Source organism: Harpia harpyja, chromosome 7, assembly GCF_026419915.1.
Source record: "Harpia harpyja isolate bHarHar1 chromosome 7, bHarHar1 primary haplotype, whole genome shotgun sequence".
Taxonomy (NCBI): Eukaryota; Metazoa; Chordata; class Aves; order Accipitriformes; family Accipitridae; genus Harpia; species Harpia harpyja.
Window position 1 is genome coordinate 12424245 of NC_068946.1, and position 20510 is coordinate 12444754.

Consider the following 20510-nt stretch of genomic DNA (forward strand, 5'->3'; position numbering starts at 1 on the left):
TATCTACAGGCACAACAGCACTGGGGATCTGTGTCTTCCCAGAGACGCAGCATCTCATGGCGCTCGGCCGCGGCAGAGCCTCTTGCCGAAAAGGCAAACGTCCGGCTCCTTCTCCCAGAGGGAAGGGCCCAGCCCTGAAAGCTCTTGCTGCTCTTCACGGTGCCTTGGTGCCCTATGTACATGCACAACAGCCCTGGGGATCTGTGTTTTCCCAGAGACGCAACATCTCATGGCGCTCGTCCGCGGCAGAGCCTCTTGCCGAAAAGGCAAACGGCCGGCTCCTTCTCCCACAATGAAGGGCCCAGCCCTGAAAGCTGTTGCTGCTCTTCACGGTGCCTTGGCGCCCTATCTACAGGCACAACAGCACTGGGGATATGTGCTTTCTCAAAGAGGTAGCATCTCATAGCGCTCGTCCGCGGCAGAGCCTCTTGCCGAATAGGCAAACGGCCGGCTCCTTCTCCCAGAGGGAAGGGCCCAGCCCTGAAAGCTGTTGCTGCTCTTCACGGTGCCTTGGCGCCCTATCTACAGGCACAACATCACTGGGGATATGTGCTTTCTCAAAGAGGTAGCATCTCATAGCGCTCGGCCGCGGCAGAGCCTCTTGCCGAAAAGGCAAACGTCCGTCTCCTTCTCCCATAGGGAAGGGCCCAGCCCTGAAAGCTGTTGCTGCTCTTCACGGTGCCTTGGCCCCCTATCTACAGGCACAACAGCAGTGGGGATCTGTGTCTTCCCAGAGACGCAGCATCTCTTGGTGCTCGGCCGCGGCAGAGCCTCTTGCCGAAAAGGCAAACGTCCGGCTCCTTCTCCCACAGACAAGGGCCCAGCCCTGAAAGCTGTTGCTGCTCTTCACGGTGCCTTGGCGCCCTATCTACAGGCACAACAGCACTGGGGATATGTGCTTTCTCAGAGAGGTAGCATCTCATGGCGCTCGGCCGCGGCAGAGCCTCTTGCCGAAAAGGCAAACGTCCGGCTCCTTCTCCCACAGGGAAGGGCCCAGCCCTGAAAGCTCTTGCTGCTCTTCACGGTGCATTGGCGCCCTATCTACATGCACAACAGCACTGGGCATCTGTGCTTTCCCAGAGACGCAACATCTCATGGCGCTCGGCCGCGGAAGAGCCTCTTGCCAAAAAGGCAAACGTCCGGCTCCTTCTCCCACAGGGAAGGGCCCAGCCCTGAAAGCTGTTGCTGCTCTTCACGGTGCCTTGGCACCCTATCTACAGGCACAACAGCAGTGGGGATCTGGGCTTTCTCAGAGACACAGCATCTCATGGCGCTCGGCCACGGCAGAGCCTCTTGCCTAAAAGGCAAATGTGCGGCTCCTTCTCCCACAAGGAAGGGCCCAGCCCTGAAAGCTGTTGCTGCTCTTCACGTTCCCATGGCACCCTATCTACAGGCACAACAGCCCTGGGGGTCTGGGCTTTCCCAGAGAAGCAACATCTCATGGCGCTCGGCCGCGGCAGAGCCTCTTGCCGAAAAGGCAAACGTCCGGCTCCTTCTCCCACAAGGAAGGGCCCAGCCCTGAAAGCTGTTGATGCTCTTCACGGTGCCTTGGCACCCTATCTACAGGCACAACAGCACTGGGGATCTGTGTCTTCCCAGAGACGCAGCATCTCATGGCGCTCGGCCGCGGCAGAGCCTCTTGCTGAAAAGGCAAACGTCCGGCTCCTTCTCCCATAGGGAAGGGTCCAGCCCTGAAAGCTGTTGATGCTCTACACGGTGCCTTGGCGCCCTATCTACAGGCACAACAGCACTGGGGATCTGGGCTTTCCCAGAGACGCAACATCTCATGGCGCTCGGCCGCGGCAGAGCCTCTTGCCGAAAAGGCAAACGTCCGGCTCCTTCTCCCACAGGGAAGGGCCCAGCCCTGAAAGCTGTTGATGCTCTTCACGGTGCCTTGGCACCCTATCTACAGGCACAACAGCACTGGGGATCTGGTCTTTCCCAGAGAAGCAACATCTCATGGCGCTCGGCCGCGGAAGATCCTCTTGCCGAAAAGGCAAACGTCCGGCTCCTTCTCCCACAAGGAAGGGCCCAGCCCTGAAAGCTGTTGATGCTCTTCACGGTGCCTTGGCGCCCTATCTACAGGCACAACAGCACTGGGGATCTGGGCTTTCTCAGAGACGCAGCTTCTCATGGCGCTCGGGCACGGCAGAGCCTCTTGCCTAAAAGGTTAACGTCCGGCTCCTTCTCCCACAAGGAAGGGCCCAGACCTGAAAGCTGTTGCTGCTCTTCACCTAACCTTGGCACCCTATCTACAGGCACAACAGCACTGGGGATCTGTGTTTTCCCAGAGAAGCAACATCTCATGGTGCTCGGCCGCAGCAGAGCCTCTTGCCGAAAAGGGAAACGTCCGGGTCCTTCTCCCACAGGGAAGGGCCCAGCCCTGAAAGCTGTTGATGCTCTACACGGTGCCTTGGCGCCCTATCTACAGGCACAACAGCACTGGGGATCTGGGCTTTCCCAGAGACTCAACATCTCATGGCGCTCGGCCGCGGCAGAGCCTCTTGCCGAAAAGGCAAACGTCCGGCTCCTTCTCCCATAGGGAAGGGCCCAGCCCTGAAAGCTGTTGCTGCTCTTCACGGTGCATTGGCACCCTATCTACAGGCACAACAGCACTGGGCATCTGTGCTTTCCCAGAGACGCAACATCTCATGGCGCTCGGCCGCGGCAGAGCCTCTTGCCTAAAAGGCAAACGTCCAGCTCCTTCTCCCACAAGGAAGGGCCCAGCCCTGAAAGCTGTTGCTGCTCTTCACGGTGCCTTGGCCCCCTATCTACAGGCACAACAGCACTGGGGATCTGTGTCTTCCCAGAACGCAGCATCTCTTGGTGCTCGGCCGCGGCAGAGCCTCTTGCCGAAAAGGCAAACGTCCGGCTCCTTCTCCCACAGGGAAGGGCCCAGCCCTGAAAGCTCTTGCTGCTCTTCACGGTCCATTGGCGCCCTATCTACAGGCACAACAGCCCTGGGGGTCTGGGCTTTCCCAGAGAAGCAACATCTCATGGCGCTCGGCCGCGGAAGAGCCTCTTGCCGAAAAGGCAAACGTCCGGCTCCTTCTCCCACAAGGAAGGGCCCAGCCCTGAAAGCTCTTGCTGCTCTTCACCTAACCTTGGCACCCTATCTACAGGCACAACAGCAGTGGGGATCTGTGTTTTCCCAGAGACGCAGCATCTCATGGCGCTCGTCCGCGGCAGAGCCTCTTGCCGAATAGGCAAACGGCCGGCTCCTTCTCCCAGAGGGAAGGGCCCAGCCCTGAAAGCTGTTGCTGCTCTTCACGGTGCCTTGGCGCCCTATCTACAGGCACAACATCACTGGGGATATGTGCTTTCTCAAAGAGGTAGCATCTCATGGCGCTCGGCCGCGGCAGAGCCTCTTGCCAAAAAGGCAAACGTCCGTCTCCTTCTCCCATAGGGAAGGGCCCAGCCCTGAAAGCTGTTGCTGCTCTTCACGGTGCCTTGGCCCCCTATCTACAGGCACAACAGCAGTGGGGATCTGTGTCTTCCCAGAGACGCAGCATCTCTTGGTGCTCGGCCGCGGCAGAGCCTCTTGCCGAAAAGGCAAACGTCCGGCTCCTTCTCCCACAGACAAGGGCCCAGCCCTGAAAGCTGTTGCTGCTCTTCACGGTGCCTTGGCGCCCTATCTACAGGCACAACAGCACTGGGGATATGTGCTTTCTCAGAGAGGTAGCATCTCATGGCGCTCGGCCGCGGCAGAGCCTCTTGCCGAAAAGGCAAACGTCCGGCTCCTTCTCCCACAGGGAAGGGCCCAGCCCTGAAAGCTCTTGCTGCTCTTCACGGTGCATTGGCGCCCTATCTACATGCACAACAGCACTGGGCATCTGTGCTTTCCCAGAGACGCAACATCTCATGGCGCTCGGCCGCGGAAGAGCCTCTTGCCAAAAAGGCAAACGTCCGGCTCCTTCTCCCACAGGGAAGGGCCCAGCCCTGAAAGCTGTTGCTGCTCTTCACGGTGCCTTGGCACCCTATCTACAGGCACAACAGCAGTGGGGATCTGGGCTTTCTCAGAGACACAGCATCTCATGGCGCTCGGCCACGGCAGAGCCTCTTGCCTAAAAGGCAAATGTGCGGCTCCTTCTCCCAGAGGGAAGGGCCCAGCCCTGAAAGCTGTTGCTGCTCTTCACGTTCCCATGGCACCCTATCTACAGGCACAACAGCCCTGGGGGTCTGGGCTTTCCCAGAGAAGCAACATCTCATGGCGCTCGGCCGCGGCAGAGCCTCTTGCCGAAAAGGCAAACGTCCGGATCCTTCTCCCACAAGGAAGGGCCCAGCCCTGAAAGCTCTTGCTGCTCTTCACGGTGCCTTGGCCCCCTATCTACAGGCACAACAGCACTGGGGATCTGTGTCTTCCCAGAGACGCAGCATCTCTTGGTGCTCGGCCGCGGCAGAGCCTCTTGCCGAAAAGGCAAACGTCCGGCTCCTTCTCCCACAGGGAAGGGCCCAGCCCTGAAAGCTCTTGCTGCTCTTCACGGTCCATTGGCGCCCTATCTACAGGCACAACAGCCCTGGGGGTCTGGGCTTTCCCAGAGAAGCAACATCTCATGGCGCTCGGCCGCGGCAGAGCTTCTTGCTGAAAAGGCAAACGTCCGGCTCCTTCTCCCACAAGGAAGGGCCCAGCCCTGAAAGCTCTTGCTGGTCTTCACGGTGCCTTTGCACCCTATCTACAGGCACAACAGCAGTGGGGATCTGTGTCTTCCCAGAGACGCAGCATCTCATGGCGCTCGGCCGCGGCAGAGCCTCTTGCTGAAAAGGCAAACGTCCGGCTCCTTCTCCCATAGGGAAGGGTCCAGCCCTGAAAGCTGTTGATGCTCTACACGGTGCCTTGGCGCCCTATCTACAGGCACAACAGCACTGGGGATCTGGGCTTTCCCAGAGACGCAACATCTCATGGCGCTCGGCCGCGGCAGAGCCTCTTGCCGAAAAGGCAAACGTCCGGCTCCTTCTCCCACAGGGAAGGGCCCAGCCCTGAAAGCTCTTGCTGCTCTTCACGGTGCCTTGGCACCCTATCTACAGGCACAACAGCACTGGGGATCTGGTCTTTCCCAGAGAAGCAACATCTCATGGCGCTCGGCCGCTGAAGAGCCTCTTGCCGAAAAGGCAAACGTCCGGCTCCTTCTCCCACAAGGAAGGGCCCAGCCCTGAAAGCTGTTGATGCTCTTCACGGTGCCTTGGCGCCCTATCTACAGGCACAACAGCACTGGGGATCTGGGCTTTCTCAGAGACGCAGCTTCTCATGGCGCTCGGGCACGGCAGAGCCTCTTGCCTAAAAGGTTAACGTCCGGCTCCTTCTCCCACAAGGAAGGGCCCAGACCTGAAAGCTGTTGCTGCTCTTCACCTAACCTTGGCACCCTATCTACAGGCACAACAGCACTGGGGATCTGTGTTTTCCCAGAGAAGCAACATCTCATGGTGCTCGGCCGCAGCAGAGCCTCTTGCCGAAAAGGCAAACGTCCGGGTCCTTCTCCCACAGGGAAGGGCCCAGCCCTGAAAGCTGTTGATGCTCTACACGGTGCCTTGGCGCCCTATCTACAGGCACAACAGCACTGGGGATCTGGGCTTTCCCAGAGAGTCAACATCTCATGGCGCTCGGCCGCGGCAGAGCCTCTTGCCGAAAAGGCAAACGTCCGGCTCCTTCTCCCATAGGGAAGGGCCCAGCCCTGAAAGCTGTTGCTGCTCTTCACGGTGCATTGGCACCCTATCTACAGGCACAACAGCACTGGGCATCTGTGCTTTCCCAGAGACGCAACATCTCATGGCGCTCGGCCGCGGCAGAGCCTCTTGCCTAAAAGGCAAACGTCCAGCTCCTTCTCCCACAAGGAAGGGCCCAGCCCTGAAAGCTGTTGCTGCTCTTCACGGTGCCTTGGCCCCCTATCTACAGGCACAACAGCACTGGGGATCTGTGTCTTCCCAGAACGCAGCATCTCTTGGTGCTCGGCCGCGGCAGAGCCTCTTGCCGAAAAGGCAAACGTCCGGCTCCTTCTCCCACAGGGAAGGGCCCAGCCCTGAAAGCTGTTGCTGCTCTACACGGTCCATTGGCGCCCTATCTACAGGCACAACAGCCCTGGGGGTCTGGGCTTTCCCAGAGAAGCAACATCTCATGGCGCTCGGCCGCGGAAGAGCCTCTTGCCGAAAAGGCAAACGTCCGGCTCCTTCTCCCACAAGGAAGGGCCCAGCCCTGAAAGCTCTTGCTGCTCTTCACCTAACCTTGGCACCCTATCTACAGGCACAACAGCACTGGGGATCTGTGTCTTCCCAGAGACGCAGCATCTCATGGCGCTCGGCCGCGGCAGAGCCTCTTGCCGAAAAGGCAAACGTCCGGCTCCTTCTCCCACAGGGAAGGGCCCAGCCCTGAAAGCTCTTGCTGCTCTTCACGGTGCCTTGGTGCCCTATCTACAGGCACAACAGCACTGGGGATCTGTGTTTTCCCAGAGACGCAACATCTCATGGCGCTCGGCCGCGGCAGAGCCTCTTGCCAAAAAGGCAAACGTCCGGCTCCTTCTCCCAGAGGGAAGGGCCCAGCCCTGAAAGCTGTTGCTGCTCTACACGGTGCATTGGCACCCTATCTACATGCACAACAGCACTGGGCATTTGTGCTTTCCCAGAGACGCAACATCTCATGGCGCTCGGCCGCGGAAGAGCCTCTTGCCGAAAAGGCAAACGTCCGGCTCCTTCTCCCACAGGGAAGGGCCCAGCCCTGAAAGCTCTTGCTGCTCTTCACGGTGCCTTGGCCTCCTATCTACATGCACAACAGCACTGGGCATCTGTGCTTTCCCAGAGACGCAATATCTCATGGCGCTCGGGCGCGGAAGAGCCTCTTGCCAAAAAGGCAAACGTCCGGCTCCTTCTCCCACAAGGAAGGGCCCAGCCCTGAAAGCTGTTGCTGCTCTTCACGGTGCCTTGGTGTCCTATCTACAGGCACAACAGCACTGGGGATCTGGGCTTTCTCAGAGACGCAGCTTCTCATGGCGATCGGGAACGGCAGAGCCTCTTGCCTAAAAGCTAAACGTCCGGCTCCTTCTCCCACAAGGAAGGGCCCAGCCCTGAAAGCTGTTGCTGCTCTTCACCTAACCTTGGCACCCTATCTACAGGCACAACAGCACTGGGGATCTGTGCTTTCCCAGAGAAGCAACATCTCATGGTGCTCGGCCGCAGCAGAGCCTCTTGCCGAAAAGGCAAACGTCCGGGTCCTTCTCCCACAGGGAAGGGCCCAGCCCTGAAAGCTGTTGATGCTCTACACGGTGCCTTGGCGCCCTATCTACAGGCACAACAGCACTGGGGATCTGGGCTTTCCCAGAGACTCAACATCTCATGGCGCTCGGCCGCGGCAGAGCCTCTTGCCAAAAAGGCAAACGTCCGGCTCCTTCTCCCACAAGGAAGGGCCCAGCCCTGAAAGCTGTTGCTGCTCTACACAGTGCATTGGCACCCTATCTACATGCACAACAGCACTGGGCATCTGTGCTTTCCCAGAGACGCAACATCTCATGGCGCTCGGCCGCGGAAGAGCCTCTTGCCGAAAAGGCAAACGTCCAGCTCCTTCTCCCACAAGGAAGGGCCCAGCCCTGAAAGCTGTTGCTGCTCTTCACGGTGCCTTGGCCCCCTATCTACAGGCACAACAGCACTGGGGATCTGTGTCTTCCCAGAGACGCAGCATCTCTTGGTGCTCGGCCGCGGCAGAGCCTCTTGCCGAAAAGGCAAACGTCCGGCTCCTTCTCCCACAGGGAAGGGCCCAACCCTGAAAGCTCTTGCTGCTCTTCACGGTCCATTGGCGCCCTATCTACAGGCACAACAGCCCTGGGGGTCTGGGCTTTCCCAGAGAAGCAACATCTCATGGCGCTCGGCCGCGGCAGAGCCTCTTGCCGAAAAGGCAAACGTCCGGCTCCTTCTCCCACAAGGAAGGGCCCAGCCCTGAAAGCTCTTGCTGCTCTTCACCTAACCTTGGCACCCTATCTACAGGCACAACAGCACTGGGGATCTGTGTCTTCCCAGAGACGCAGCATCTCATGGCGCTCGGCCGCGGCAGAGCCTCTTGCCGAAAAGGCAAACGTCCGGCTCCTTCTCCCATAGGGAAGGGTCCAGCCCTGAAAGCTGTTGATGCTCTACACGGTGCCTTGGTGCCCTATCTACAGGCACAACAGCACTGGGGATCTGGGCTTTCCCAGAGACGCAACATCTCATGGCGCTCGGCCGCGGAAGAGCCTCTTGCCATAAAGGCAAACGTCCGGCTCCTTCTCCCACAAGGAAGGGCCCAGCCCTGAAAGCTGTTGATGCTCTACACGGTGTTTTGGTGCCCTATCTAAAGGCACAACAGCCCTGGGGATCTGTGTTTTCCCAGAGAAGCAACATCTCATGGCGCTCGTCCGCGGCAGAGCCTCTTGCCGAAAAGGCAAACGGCCGGCTCCTTCTCCCACAAGGAAGGGCCCAGCCCTGAAAGCTGTTGCTGCTCTTCACGGTGCCTTGGTGCCCTATCTACAGGCACAACAGCACTGGGGATCTGGGCTTTCTCAGAGACGCAGCTTCTCATGGCGATCGGGAACGGCAGAGCCTCTTGCCTAAAAGGCAAACGTCCGGCTCCTTCTCCCACAAGGAAGGGCCCAGCCCTGAAAGCTGTTGCTGCTCTTCACGGTGCCTTGGCACCCTATCTACAGGCACAACAGCACTGGGGATCTGTGCTTTCCCAGAGAAGCAACATCTCATGGTGCTCGGCCGCAGCAGAGCCTCTTGCCGAAAAGGCAAACGTCCGGGTCCTTCTCCCACAGGGAAGGGCCCAGCCCTGAAAGCTGTTGATGCTCTACACGGTGCCTTGGCGCCCTATCTACAGGCACAACAGCACTGGGGATCTGGGCTTTCCCAGAGACTCAACATCTCATGGCGCTCGGCCGCGGCAGAGCCTCTTGCCAAAAAGGCAAACGTCCGGCTCCTTCTCCCAGAGGGAAGGGCCCAGCCCTGAAAGCTGTTGCTGCTCTACACGGTGCATTGGCACCCTATCTACATGCACAACAGCACTGGGCATCTGTGCTTTCCCAGAGACGCAACATCTCATGGCGCTCGGCCGCGGAAGAGCCTCTTGCCGAAAAGGCAAACGTCCAGCTCCTTCTCCCACAAGGAAGGGCCCAGCCCTGAAAGCTGTTGCTGCTCTTCACGGTGCCTTGGCCCCCTATCTACAGGCACAACAGCACTGGGGATCTGTGTCTTCCCAGAGACGCAGCATCTCTTGGTGCTCGGCCGCGGCAGAGCCTCTTGCCGAAAAGGCAAACGTCCGGCTCCTTCTCCCACAGGGAAGGGCCCAACCCTGAAAGCTCTTGCTGCTCTTCACGGTCCATTGGCGCCCTATCTACAGGCACAACAGCCCTGGGGGTCTGGGCTGTCCCAGAGAAGCAACATCTCATGGCGCTCGGCCGCGGCAGAGCCTCTTGCCGAAAAGGCAAACGTCCGGCTCCTTCTCCCACAAGGAAGGGCCCAACCCTGAAAGCTCTTGCTGCTCTTCACGGTGCATTGGCGCCCTATCTACAGGCACAACAGCACTGGGGATATGTGCTTTCTCAGAGAGGTAGCATCTCATGGCGCTCGGCCGCGGCAGAGCCTCTTGCCGAAAAGGCAAACGTCCGGCTCCTTCTCCCACAGACAAGGGCCCAGCCCTGAAAGCTCTTGCTGCTCTTCACGGTGCCTTGGCGCCCTATCTACATGCACAACAGCACTGGGCATCTGTGCTTTCCCAGAGAAGCAACATCTCATGGCGCTCGGCCGCGGCAGAGCCTCTTGCCGAAAAGGCAAACGTCCGGCTCCTTCTCCCACAGGGAAGGGCCCAGCCCTAAAAGCTCTTGCTGCTCTTCACGGTGCCTTGGCACCCTATCTACATGCACAACAGCAGTGGGGATCTGGGCTTTCTCAGAGACGCAGCATCTCATGGCGCTCGGCCGCGGCAGAGCCTCTTGCCGAAAAGGCAAACGTCCGGCTCCTTCTCCCACAAGGAAGGGCCCAGCCCTGAAAGCTCTTGCAGGTCTTCACGGTGCCTTGGCACCCTACCTACAGGCACAACAGCACTGGGGATCTGGGCTTTCTCAGAGACGCAGCTTCTCATAGCGCTCGGGCACGGCAGTGCCTCTTGCCTAAAAGGTTAACATCCGGCTCCTTCTCCCACAAGGAAGGGCCCAGACCTGAAAGCTGTTGCTGCTCTTCACCTAACCTTGGCACCCTATCTACAGGCACAACAGCACTGGGGATCTGGGCTTTCCCAGAGAAGCAACATCTCATGGCGCTCGGCCGCGGCAGAGCCTCTAACCGAAAAGGCAAACGTCCGGCTCCTTCTCCCACAGGGAAGGGCCCAGCCCTGAAAGCTGTTGCTGCTCTACACGGTCCCTTGGCACCCTATCTACAGGCACAACAGTAGTGGGGATCTGTGCTTTCCCAGTGACGCAACATCTCATGGCGCTCGGCCGTGGCAGACCCTCTTGTGAAAAGGCAAATGTCCGGCTCCTTCTCCCACAAGGAAGGGCCCAGCCCTGAAAGCTGTTGCTGCTCTTCACGGTGCCTTGGTGCCCTATCTACAGGCACAACAGCCCTGGGGGTCTGGGCTTTCCCATAGAAGCAACATCTCATGGCGCTCGGCCGCGGCAGAGCCTCTAACCGAAAAGGCAAACGTCCGGCTCCTTCTCCCACAGGGAAGGGCCCAGCCCTGAAAGCTGTTGCTGCTCTACACGGTCCCTTGGCGCCCTATCTACAGGCACAACAGTAGTGGGGATCTGTGCTTTCCCAGTGACGCAACATCTCATGGCGCTCGGCCGTGGCAGACCCTCTTGTGAAAAGGCAAATGTCCGGCTCCTTCTCCCACAAGGAAGGGCCCAGCCCTGAAAGCTGTTTCTGCTCTTCACGGTGCCTTGGTGCCCTATCTACAGGCACAACAGCACTGGGGATCTGGGCTTTCCCAGAGACGCAACATCTCATGGCGCTCGGCCGCGGCAGAGCCTCTTGCCGAAAAGGCAAACGTCCGGCTCCTTCTCCCACAAGGAAGGGCCCAGCCCTGAAAGCTGTTGCTGCTCTTCACGGTGCCTTGGTGCCCTATCTACAGGCACAACATCACTGGGGATCTGGGTTTTCTCAGAGACGCAGCTTCTCATGGCGCTCGGGCACGGCAGAGCCTCTTGCCTAAAAGGTTAATATCCGGCTCCTTCTCGCACAAGGAAGGGCCCAGACCTGAAAGCTGTTGCTGCTCTTCACCTAACCTTGGCACCCTATCTACAGGCACAACAGCACTGGGGATCTGGGCTTTCCCATAGAAGCAATATCTCATGGCGCTCGGCCGCGGCAGAGCCTCTAACCGAAAAGGCAAACGTCCGGCTCCTTCTCCCACAACGAAGGCCCAGCCCTGAAAGCTGTTGATGCTCTTCACCTAACCTTGGCACCCTATCTACAGGCACAACAGCACTGGGGATCTGGGCTTTCTCAGAGACGCAGCATGTCATGGCGCTCGGGCACGGCAGAGCCTCTTGCCTAAAAGGCAAATGTCCGGCTCATTCTCCCACAAGGAAGAGCCCAGCCCTGAAAGCTGTTGCTGTTCTTCACGGTCCCATGGCACCCTATCTACAGGCACAACAGCAGTGGGGATCTGGGCTTTCCCAGAGAAGCAACATCTCATGGCGCTCGGCCGCGGCAGAGCCTCTTGCCAAAAAGGCAAACGTCCGGCTCATTCTCCCACAAGGAAGGGCCCAGCCCTGAAAGCTGTTGCTGCTCTTCACGGTGCCTTGGTGCCCTATCTACAGGCACAACAGCACTGGGGATCTGTGTTTTCCCAGAGACGCAACATCTCATGGCGCTCGGCCGCGGCAGAGCCTCTTGCCGAAAAGGCAAACGTCCGGCTCCTTCTCCCACAGGGAAGGGCCCAGCCCTGAAAGCTGTTGCTGCTCTTCACGGTGCCTTGGCGCCCTATCTACAGGCACAACAGCACTGGGGATCTGGGCTTTCTCAGAGACGCAGCTTCTCATGGCGCTCCGGCACGGCAGAGCCTCTTTCCTAAAAGGTTGACGTCCGGCTCCTTCTCCCACAAGGAAGGGCCCAGACCTGAAAGCTGTTGCTGCTTTTCACTTAACCTTGGCACCCTATCTACAGGCAAAACAGCACTGGGGATCTGTGCTTTCCCAGAGAAGCAACATCTCATGGCGCTCGGCCGCGGCAGAGCCTCTAACCGAAAAGGCAAACGTCCGGCTCCTTCTCCCACAAGGAAGGGCCCATCCCTGAAAGCTGTTGATGCTCTACACGGTGTTTTGGTGCCCTATCTAAAGGCACAACAGCACTGGGGATCTGTGTTTTCCCAGAGAAGCAACATCTCATGGCGCTCGTCCGCGGCAGAGCCTCTTGCCGAAAAGGCAAACGGCCGGCTCCTTCTCCCACAATGAAGGGCCCAGCCCTGAAAGCTGTTGCTGCTCTTCACGGTGCCTTGGCGCCCTATCTACAGGCACAACAGCACTGGGGATATGTGCTTTCTCAAAGAGGTAGCATCTCATGGCGCTCGGCCGCGGCAGAGCCTCTAACCGAAAAGGCAAACGTCCGGCTCCTTCTCCCATAGGGAAGGGCCCAGCCCTGAAAGCTGTTGCTGCTCTTCACGGTGCATTGGCACCCTATCTACATGCACAACAGCACTGGGCATCTGTGCTTTCCCAGAGACGCAACATCTCATGGCGCTCGGCCGCGGAAGAGCCTCGTGCCGAAAAGGCAAACGTCCAGCTCCTTCTCCCACAAGGAAGGGCCCAGCCCTGAAAGCTGTTGCTGCTCTTCACCTAACCTTGGCACCCTATCTACAGGCACAACAGCACTGGGGATCTGTGTCTTCCCAGAGACGCAGCATCTCATGGCGCTCGGCCGCGGCAGAGCCTCTAACCGAAAAGGCAAACGTCCGGCTCCTTCTCCCACAGGGAAGGGCCCAGCCCTGAAAGCTCTTGCTGCTCTTCACGGTGCCTTGGTGCCCTATCTACATGCACAACAGCAGTGGGGATCTGTGTTTTCCCAGAGACGCAACATCTCATGGCGCTCGGCCGCGGCAGAGCCTCTTGCCGAAAAGGCAAACGGCCGGCTCCTTCTCCCACAAGGAAGGGCCCAGCCCTGAAAGCTGTTGCTGCTCTTCACGGTGCCTTGGCGCCCTATCTACAGGCACAACAGCACTGGGGATATGTGCTTTCTCAGAGAGGTAGCATCTCATGGCGCTCGGCCGCGGCAGAGCCTCTTGCCGAAAAGGCAAACGTCCGGCTCCTTCTCCCACAGGGAAGGGCCCAGCCCTGAAAGCTGTTGATGCTCTACACGGTGCCTTGGCGCCCTATCTACAGGCACAACAGCACTGGGGATCTGTGCTTTCCCAGAGACTCAACATCTCATGGCGCTCGGCCGCGGCAGGGCCTCTTGCCAAAAAGGCAAACGTCCGGCTCCTTCACCCACAAGGAAGGGCCCAGCCCTGAAAGCTGTTGCTCGTCTTCACGGTGCCTTCGTGCCCTATCCACAGGCACAACAGCCCTGGGGATCTGTGTTTTCCCAGAGACGCAACATCTCATGGCGCTCGGCCGCGGCAGAGCCTCTTGCCGAAAATGCAAACGTCCGGCTCCTTCTCCCAGAGGGAAGGGCCCAGCCCTGAAAGCTGTTGCTGCTCTACACGGTGCCTTGGTGCCCTATCTACAGGCACAACAGCACTGGGGATCTGTGTCTTCCCAGAGATGCAGCATCTCATGGTGCTCGGCCGCGGCAGAGCCTCTTGCCGAAAAGGCAAACGTCCGGCTCCTTCTCCCACAGGGAAGGGCCCAGCCCTGAAAGCTGTTGATGCTCTACACGGTGTTTTGGCGCCCTATCTACAGGCACAACTGCACTGGGGATCTGGGCTTTCCCAGAGAAGCAACATCTCATGGCGCTCGGCCGCGGCAGAGCCTCTTGCCAAAAAGGCAAACGTCCGGCTCCTTCTCCCACAAGGAAGGGCCCAGCCCTGAAAGCTGTTGCTGCTCTTCACGGTACCTTGGTGCCTTATCTACAGGCACAACAGCACTGGGGATCTGTGTTTTCCCAGAGACGCAACATCTCATGGCGCTCGGCCGCGGCAGAGCCTCTTGCCGAAAAGGCAAACGTCCGGCTCCTTCTCCCAGAGGGAAGGGCCCAGCCCTGAAAGCTGTTGCTGCTCTACACGGTGCCTTGGCGCCCTATCTACAGGCACAACAGCACTGGGGATCTGGGCTTCCTCAGAGACGCAGCTTCTCATAGCGCTCGGGCACGGCAGTGCCTCTTGCCTAAAAGGTTAACATCCGGCTCCTTCTCCCACAAGGAAGGGCCCAGACCTGAAAGCTGTTGCTGCTCTTCACCTAACCTTGGCACCCTATCTACAGGCACAACAGCACTGGGGATCTGGGCTTTCCCAGAGAAGCAACATCTCATGGCGCTCGGCCGCGGCAGAGCCTCTAACCGAAAAGGCAAACGTCCGGCTCCTTCTCCCAGAGGGAAGGGCCCAGCCCTGAAAGCTGTTGCTGCTCTTCACGGTGCCTTGGCGCCCTATCTACAGGCACAACAGTAGTGGGGATCTGTGCTTTCCCAGTGACGCAACATCTCATGGCACTCGGCCGTGGCAGACCCTCTTGTGAAAAGGCAAATGTCCGGCTCCTTCTCCCACAAGGAAGGGCCCAGCCCTGAAAGCTTTTGCTGCTCTTCACGGTGCCTTGGTGCCCTATCTACAGGCACAACAGCACTGGGGATCTGTGTCTTCCCATAGACGCAGCATCTCATGGCACTCGGCCGCGGCAGAGCCTCTTGCCGAAAAGGCAAACGTCCGGCTCCTTCTCCCACAGGGAAGGGCCCAGCCCTGAAAGCTGTTGATGCTCTACACGGTGCCTTGGCACCCTATCTACAGGCACAACAGCACTGGGGATCTGTGCTTTCCCAGAGACTCAACATCTCGTGGTGCTCGGCCGCGGCAGAGCCTCTTGCCAAAAAGGCAAACGTCCGGCTCCTTCTCCCACAAGGAAGGGCCCAGCCCTGAAAGCTGTTTCTGCTCTTCACGGTGCCTTGGTGCCCTATCTACAGGCACAACAGCACTGGGGATCTGGGCTTTCCCAGAGACGCAACATCTCATGGCGCTCGGCCGCGGCAGAGCCTCTTGCCGAAAAGGCAAACGTCCGGCTCCTTCTCCCACAGGGAAGGGCCCAGCCCTGAAAGCTGTTGCTGCTCTTCACGGTGCCTTGGTGCCCTATCTACAGGCACAACATCACTGGGGATCTGGGTTTTCTCAGAGACGCAGCTTCTCATGGCGCTCGGGCACGGCAGAGCCTCTTGCCTAAAAGGTTAATATCCGGCTCCTTCTCCCACAAGGAAGGGCCCAGACCTGAAAGCTGTTGCTGCTCTTCACCTAACCTTGGCACCCTATCTACAGGCACAACAGCACTGGGGATCTGGGCTTTCCCATAGAAGCAACATCTCATGGCGCTCGGCCGCGACAGAGCCTCTAACCGAAAAGGCAAACGTCCGGCTCCTTCTCCCACAAGGAAGGCCCAGCCCTGAAAGCTGTTGATGCTCTTCACCTAACCTTGGCACCCTATCTACAGGCACAACAGCACTGGGGATCTGGGCTTTCTCAGAGACGCAGCATGTCATGGCGCTCGGGCACGGCAGAGCCTCTTGCCTAAAAGGCAAATGTCCGGCTCATTCTCCCACAAGGAAGAGCCCAGCCCTGAAAGCTGTTGCTGTTCTTCACGGTCCCATGGCACCCTATCTACAGGCACAACAGCAGTGGGGATCTGGGCTTTCCCAGAGAAGCAACATCTCATGGCGCTCGGCCGCGGCAGTGCCTCTTGCCGAAAAGGCAAACGTCTGGCTTCTTCTCCCAGAGGGAAGGGCCCAGCCCTGAAAGCTGTTGCTGCTCTTCACGGTGCCTTAGTGCCCTATTTACAGACACAACAGCACTGGGGATCTGGGCTTTCTCAGAGACGCAGCTTCTCATGGCGCTCGGGCACGGCAGAGCCTCTTGCCTAAAAGGTTAACGTCCGGCTCCTTCTCCCACAGGGAAGGGCCCAGCCCTGAAAGCTGTTGCTGCTCTTCACCTAACCTTGGCACCCTATCTACAGGCACAACAGCACTGGGGATCTGTGCTTTCCCAGAGAAGCAACATCTCATGGTGCTCGGCCGCAGCAGAGCCTCTTGCCGAAAAGGCAAACGTCCGGGTCCTTCTCCCACAGGGAAGGGCCCAGCCCTGAAAGCTGTTGATGCTCTACACGGTGCCTTGGCGCCCTATCTACAGGCACAACAGCACTGGGCATCTGGGCTTTCCCAGAGACTCAACATCTCATGGCGCTCGGCCGCGGCAGAGCCTCTTGCCAAAAAGGCAAACGTCCGGCTCCTTCTCCCAGAGGGAAGGGCCCAGCCCTGAAAGCTGTTGCTGCTCTTCACGGTGCCTTGGTGCCCTATCTACAGGCACAACAGCACTGGGGATCTGTGTTTTCCCAGAGACGCAACATCTCATGGCGCTCGGCCGCGGCAGAGCCTCTTGCCGAAAAGGCAAACGTCCGGCTCCTTCTCCCAGAGGGAAGGGCCCAGCCCTGAAAGCTGTTGATGCTCTTCACGGTGCCTTGGTGCCCTATCTACAGGCACAACAGCACTGGGGATCTGGGCTTTCTCAGAGACGGAGCTTCTCATGGCGCTCGGGCACGGCAGAGCCTCTTGCCTAAAAGGTTGACGTCCGGCTCCTTCTCCCACAAGGAAGGGCCCAGACCTGAAAGCTGTTGCTGCTTTTCACTTAACCTTTGCACCCTATCTACAGGCACAACAGCACTGGGGATCTGTGCTTTCCCAGAGAAGCAACATCTCATGGCGCTCGGCCGCGGCAGAGCCTCTAACTGAAAAGGCAAACGTCCGGCTCCTTCTCCCATAGGGAAGGGCCCAGCCCTGAAAGCTGTTGCTGCTCTTCACGGTGCATTGGCACCCTATCTACATGCACAACAGCACTGGGCATCTGTGCTTTCCCAGAGACGCAACATCTCATGGCGCTCGGCCGCGGAAGAGCCTCGTGCCGAATAGGCAAACGTCCGGCTCCTTCTCCCACAAGGAAGGGCCCAGCCCTGAAAGCTGTTGATGCTCTTCACCTAACCTTGGCACCCTATCTACAGGCACAACAGCACTGGGGATCTGTGTCTTCCCAGAGACGCAGCATCTCATGGCGCTCGGCCGCGGCAGAGCCTCTAACCGAAAAGGCAAACGTCCGGCTCCTTCTCCCACAAGGAAGGGCCCAGCCCTGAAAGCTCTTGCTGCTCTTCACGGTGCCTTGGTGCCCTATCTACATGCACAACAGCAGTGGGGATCTGTGTTTTCCCAGAGACGCAACATCTCATGGCGCTCGGCCGCGGCAGAGCTTCTTGCTGAGAAGGCAAACGTCCGGCTCCTTCTCCCACAGGGAAGGGCCCAGCCCTGAAAGCTGTTGATGCTCTACACGGTGCCTTGGCGCCCTATCTACAGGCACAACAGCACTGGGCATCTGGGCTTTCCCAGAGACTCAACATCTCATGGCGCTCGGCCGCGGCAGAGCCTTTTGCCGAAAAGGCAAACGTCCGGCTCCTTCTCCCACAAGGAAGGGCCCAGCCCTGAAAGCTGTTGCTCGTCTTCACGGTGCCTTCGTGCCCTATCCACAGGCACAACAGCTCTGGGGATCTGTGTTTTCCCAGAGACGCAACATCTCATGGCGCTCGGCCGCGGCAGAGCCTCTTGCCGAAAAGGCAAACGTCCGGCTCCTTCTCCCAGAGGGAAGGGCCCAGCCCTGAAAGCTGTTGCTGCTCTTCACGGTGCCTTGGCGCCCTATCTACAGGCACAACAGCACTGGGGATCTGGGCTTTCTCAGAGACGCAGCTTCTCATAGCGCTCGGGCACGGCAGTGCCTCTTGCCTAAAAGGTTAACATCCGGATCCTTCTCCCACAAGGAAGGGCCCAGACCTGAAAGCTGTTGCTGCTTTTCACCTAACCTTGGCACCCTATCTACAGGCACAACAGCACTGGGGATCTGGGCTTTCCCAGAGAAGCAACATCTCATGGCGCTCGGCCGCGGCAGAGCCTCTAACCGAAAAGGCAAATGTCCGGCTCCTTCTCCCACAAGGAAGGGCCCAGCCCTGAAAGCTGTTGCTGCTCTTCACGGTGCCTTGGTGCCCTATCTACAGGCACAACAGCACTGGGGATCTGTGTCTTCCCAGAGACGCAGCATCTCATGGCACTCGGCCGCGGCAGAGCCTCTTGCCGAAAAGGCAAACGTCCGGCTCCTTCTCCCACAGGGAAGGGCCCAGCCCTGAAAGCTGTTGATGCTCTACACGGTGCCTTGGCACCCTATCTACAGGCACAACAGCACTGGGGATCTGTGCTTTCCCAGAGACTCAACATCTCGTGGTGCTCGGCCGCGGCAGAGCCTCTTGCCAAAAAGGCAAACGTCCGGCTCCTTCTCCCACAAGGAAGGGCCCAGCCCTGAAAGCTGTTTCTGCTCTTCACGGTGCCTTGGTGCCCTATCTACAGGCACAACAGCACTGGGGATCTGGGCTTTCCCAGAGACGCAACATCTCATGGCGCTCGGCCGCGGCAGAGCCTCTTGCCGAAAAGGCAAACGTCCAGCTCCTTCTCCCACAGGGAAGGGCCCAGCCCTGAAAGCTGTTGCTGCTCTTCACGGTGCCTTGGTGCCCTATCTACAGGCACAACATCACTGGGGATCTGGGTTTTCTCAGAGACGCAGCTTCTCATGGCGCTCGGGCACGGCAGAGCCTCTTGCCTAAAAGGTTAATATCCGGCTCCTTCTCCCACAAGGAAGGGCCCAGACCTGAAAGCTGTTGCTGCTCTTCACCTAACCTTGGCACCCTATCTACAGGCACAACAGCACTGGGGATCTGGGCTTTCCCAGAGAAGCAACATCTCATGGCGCTCGGCCGCGACAGAGCCTCTAACCGAAAAGGCAAACGTCCGGCTCCTTCTCCCACAAGGAAGGCCCAGCCCTGAAAGCTGTTGATGCTCTTCACCTAACCTTGGCACCCTATCTACAGGCACAACAGCACTGGGGATCTGGGCTTTCTCAGAGACGCAGCATGTCATGGCGCTCGGGCACGGCAGAGCCTCTTGCCTAAAAGGCAAATGTCCGGCTCATTCTCCCACAAGGAAGAGCCCAGCCCTGAAAGCTGTTGCTGTTCTTCACGGTCCCATGGCACCCTATCTACAGGCACAACAGCAGTGGGGATCTGGGCTTTCCCAGAGAAGCAACATCTCATGGCGCTCGGCCGCGGCAGTGCCTCTTGCCGAAAAGGCAAACGTCTGGCTTCTTCTCCCAGAGGGAAGGGCCCAGCCCTGAAAGCTGTTGCTGCTCTTCACGGTGCCTTAGTGCCCTATTTACAGACACAACAGCACTGGGGATCTGGGCTTTCTCAGAGACGCAGCTTCTCATGGCGCTCGGGCACGGCAGAGCCTCTTGCCTAAAAGGTTAACGTCCGGCTCCTTCTCCCACAGGGAAGGGCCCAGCCCTGAAAGCTGTTGCTGCTCTTCACCTAACCTTTGCACCCTATCTACAGGCACAACAGCACTGGGGATCTGTGCTTTCCCAGAGAAGCAACATCTCATGGTGCTCGGCCGCAGCAGAGCCTCTTGCCGAAAAGGCAAACGTCCGGGTCCTTCTCCCACAGGGAAGGGCCCAGCCCTGAAAGCTGTTGATGCTCTACACGGTGCCTTGGCGCCCTATCTACAGGCACAACAGCACTGGGCATCTGGGCTTTCCCAGAGACTCAACATCTCATGGCGCTCGGCCGCGGCAGAGCCTCTTGCCAAAAAGGCAAACGTCCGGCTCCTTCTCCCAGAGGGAAGGGCCCAGCCCTGAAAGCTGTTGCTGCTCTTCACGGTGCCTTGGTGCCCTATCTACAGGCACAACAGCACTGGGGATCTGTGTTTTCCCAGAGACGCAACATCTCATGGCGCTCGGCCGCGGCAGAGCCTCTTGCCGAAAAGGCAAACGTCCGGCTCCTTCTCCCAGAGGGAAGGGCCCAGCCCTGAAAGCTGTTGATGCTCTTCACGGTGCCTTGGTGCCCTATCTACAGGCACAACAGCACTGGGGATCTGGGCTTTCTCAGAGACGGAGCTTCTCATGGCGCTCGGGCACGGCAGAGCCTCTTGCCTAAAAGGTTGACGTCCGGCTCCTTCTCCCACAAGGAAGGGCCCAGACCTGAAAGCTGTTGCTGCTTTTCACTTAACCTTTGCACCCTATCTACAGGCACAACAGCACTGGGGATCTGTGCTTTCCCAGAGAAGCAACATCTCATGGCGCTCGGCCGCGGCAGAGCCTCTAACTGAAAAGGCAAACGTCCGGCTCCTTCTCCCATAGGGAAGGGCCCAGCCCTGAAAGCTGTTGCTGCTCTTCACGGTGCATTGGCACCCTATCTACATGCACAACAGCACTGGGCATCTGTGCTTTCCCAGAGACGCAACATCTCATGGCGCTCGGCCGCGGAAGAGCCTCGTGCCGAAAAGGCAAACGTCCA